The sequence below is a fragment of the Loxodonta africana genome, chromosome 4 (assembly GCF_030014295.1).
Source record: "Loxodonta africana isolate mLoxAfr1 chromosome 4, mLoxAfr1.hap2, whole genome shotgun sequence".
NCBI lineage: Eukaryota > Metazoa > Chordata > Mammalia > Proboscidea > Elephantidae > Loxodonta > Loxodonta africana.
Genome location: NC_087345.1, coordinates 84005476 through 84009548, shown reverse-complemented (window position 1 = coordinate 84009548; position 4073 = coordinate 84005476).

The following is a 4073-nucleotide window of genomic DNA, read 5'->3' as shown; positions in this document are numbered from 1 at the left end:
CGTTGCTTGTAGCTGTGAGTGATCTATGTTCATTACAGATTCCATTTATGAATTCATCACAATTTATTGACTCATTCAGTTGATGGGAATTTTTTTTTCTATTTTGGGGAAATTATGAAATGTACAGCTATATTGCTACATATGTCAAAAATTTTCTCTATGATATATATCCAGAAGTGGAATTGCTGGGCTATTGGATATGTGTAATTCAACTTTACTAGCTAATGCCAGGCTGATTTCAAAGTAGTTGAATTATTTGCAGTATCACCGTCTCTATAGTGTCCAATTTCCTTCTGTCCCAAATCTCTCCACTTAGAATTCTCAGGCTGTCAATGATTACCAATCTGTCCAATTTAAAGTGGAACAATTATGGTTTTGATTTGCTTTTTCCTTGATTATTAGTGTAGCTAAAAAAATTTTTACATCTGTTTTGGCCATTTGTATTCCTCTTGCCCAAATTTACCCCATTGGATTATCTATGGAGCCCTGGTGGATCACTGGTTATGAACTCAGCTGCTAACCCAAAGGTCAGCAATTCAAACCCACCAGCCACTCCTTGGAAACGCTATGTGGCAGTTCTATACTGTCCTATAGGGTTGCTATGAGTCAGAATCGACTGGACGGCAATGTGTTTTGGATTTTCTTTTTCCTAGTGATATATCAGAGTTCCTTATATATTTAAATATAGTTACTTTCTGTTGTATAAGCTGCAATCCCATTTTTTGCTCTGTCTGTGGTCTGTTTTTATGAACAGACTTCTTAATTTATCAATTTTTCAAACTGATAAATGAGGCAAATTTATCAATTATTTGCTGTCTCATTTAAGAAATTCTTCCCTATCCCAAGGCCATGAAGATATTCTTCTACATTATCTTCTTAAAACTTAATGCTTTGTCTTCCAAATTTATGTCTATAACCCATCTGGAATTTATTTCTCCCGAATTGATTCACAATTTTGTATTTTTTCCATATGACCTCCAAATAGTCCCAACACCATTTGTTAATAAGACTGTCTCTTTCCCATTGTAGTGATATATTTATCATAAATCAAGGACCCATAAATACATTGGTTACTTGCTGGGTTCACTTCTTTTCCATTGGTCTTTTTATATATTCCCATACTGTAGGTAGCCCTGTTGCACCTTGCCGTCAAGCCAATTCCAATGCATAGCAACCCTATAGGACAGAGTAGAACTGCCCCTAGGGATTCCAAGGAGCATCTGACCCGGTCCATTCAAATGTCCAACATTTTGGTTAGCAGCCAAGCTTTTAACCACTGCACCACTACAGCCCCATTCTTGTACCATTTCCATACAATTTCAACTAACATAGTTTTAGAATAATTACTGACCTCTGGTAGAACAAACCCTCTCAATTTGTTATTTTTATTTTAGAGTGTGTTGGTTATTTTTAATAATTTTCAACTCACCAGGAATTTTGCTTATCAACCTTCGCAAAAACAAATCTATTAGAATTTTTATTGGGACTGTATTGACTCCATGGAAACCCTGGTGGCGTAGTGTTTAAGTGCTACAACTGCTAACCAAATGGTCAGCAATTCGAATCTGCCAGGCACTCCTTGGAAACTCTATGGGGCAGTTCTACTCTGTCCTATAGGGTCGCTGTGAGTCGGAATTGACTCGACAGCACTAGGTTTTGTTTTTTATTGACTCCATAGTAAACTTGTGAAAACTGGTATCTTTAAGACCTTGAGACTTCTAACCCATAAATGTAGTATATCCTTCCATGCGCTTGGATATTTAAAATGTCTCCAAATACAATTACACATTTTCATCGTCCGGAGGCAGGGCCAAGATGATAGTCAGACGTTTCTGGTGATCCCTCTTACAACAAAGACCCAAAAAACAAGGGAACTGATTATATATATGACAAGCTAGGAACCTTGAATATCAAAAGCAAAGTTTGGAAATCAGGCTGAGTGACAAAGGAGGAGAGAGACAGTTCAGAAGCAGTGAAGAGATGCCACACCTGACTCAGCAGAAACCGAAGCCCCTCAGGTGTGATCCCCTGGCACGACTGTGGCAGGGCTGGCAGTAGTGATAAGGACATGGTTTCCTCAGGGAAGGACAGTGAGCCACACAAAATCAGTGAAGAACAGCGCTCTCAGCAAAAGGCAAGTACTTGCATCTAATATACTGCACCCCCAACCACAAGCTGGCTTCAGTGGCTGTTGATTTCCCTGGGCCTAGGATAGGTTCTGCTGTGTACCCTGAGCCATTCTCCTGGCCTTGGAGAAGGAATAAATTAACAATTGGGAAAAATAATCTTCCAGCTTCCCTAAGCTGGGAACTCAGGGCAGAAGCAGCTCCAGTCCAGGCAAAATGGTTGTTGTTGTTGATGTTGTTGTTAGGTGCCATCGAGTCAGTTCCGAATCAAAGCGACCCTATGCACAACAGAATGAAACACTCCCCAGTCCTGAGTCATCCTCACAATCGTTGTTATGCTTGAGCTCATTGTTGCAGCCACTGTGTCAATCCACCTCATTGAGGGTCTTCCTCTTTTCTGCTGACCCAGTACTCTGCTAAGCATGATGTCCTTCTCCAGGGACTGATCCCTCCTGACAACATGTCCAAAGTATGTAAGACGCAGTCTCACCATCCTTGCCTTTAAGGAGCATTCTGGCTGTACTTCTTCCAAGACAGATTAGTTCGTTCTTTTGGCAGTCTGTGGTATATTCAATATACTTTGCCAACACCACAATTCAAAGGTGTCAACTCTTCTTCGGTCTTCCTTATTCATTGTCCAGCTTTCACATGCGTATGATGCCATTGAAAATACCATGGCTTGGGTCAGGCACACCTTAGCCTTCAAGGTGACATCTTTGCTTTTCAATAATTTAAAGAGGTCCTTTGCAGCAGATATACCCAATGCAGTGCGTCTTTTGATTTCTTGATTGCTGCTTCCATGGCTGTTGATTGTGGATCCAAGTAAAATGAAATCCTTGACAGCTTAGATCTTCTCTCCGCTTATCATGATGTTGCTCATTGGTCCAGTTGTGAGGATTTTTGTTACTTTATGTTGTGGTGCAATCCACACTGAAGGCTGTGGTCTTTGATCTTCATTAGTAAGTGCTTCAAGTCCTCTTCACTTTCAGCAAGCAAAGTTGTGTCATGTGCACAATACAGGTTGTTAATGAGTCTTCCTCCAATCTTGATGCCCCGATCTTCTTCATATAGTCCAGATTCTCGTATTATTTGCTCAGCATACAGATTGAATAGGTATGATTAAAGAATACAACCCTGATTCACACCTTTCCTGACTTTAAACCAATCAGCATCCTCTTGTTCTGTACGAACAACTGCCTCTTCATCTATGTAAAAGTTCCTCATGAGCAAAATTAAGCATTCTGGAATTCCCATTCTTCACAATGTTATCCATAATTTGTTATGATCCACACAGTCAAATGCCTTTGCATAGTCAATAAAACACAGGTAAACATCCTTCTGGTATTCTCTGCTTTCAGCCAGGATCCATCTGACATCAGCAACCATATCCCTGGTTCCATGCCCTCTTCTGAAACTGGCTTGAGTTTTTGGCAGTTCCCTGTCGATATACTGCTGCAGTCGTTTTCAAATGATCTTCAGCAAAATTTTGCTTGTGTGGTAAAATGGTACACGGATTTGAATGCCTTTCACCCTGCAGGATCCTTGACTACACACATCAGGGGCCTGAGGACTGGTGGGTCCACCCATGTCACCTAGCCAACCGAGACAGGGGTCCAAGGATAAGTGGTGCCTCCCAGTTCTTAAAAAAAAAGCATTGGGTGCCTATGGTCCGATTGAAGAACGTACTTGTGCACTCTAGGGAATGGGGACACACTTTCCTCACAGACACTCGGGGGATGGTTGTCAGCCCCCTGCCTTGCTCAGAGCATGACCCCTGCCACAGCCAGATACCTGGCCTACACCAATCACCCCTGCCCTTCTAAGACTGTAGGACAGAGCCTATACTGCACACTTGATAACCAACTACCTGACACTTGAGCCGAATCCATACAAGAAAAATGAATGGACTGTTAGGCTTATATACCTGGTAACAGGTCTAGCCATCTG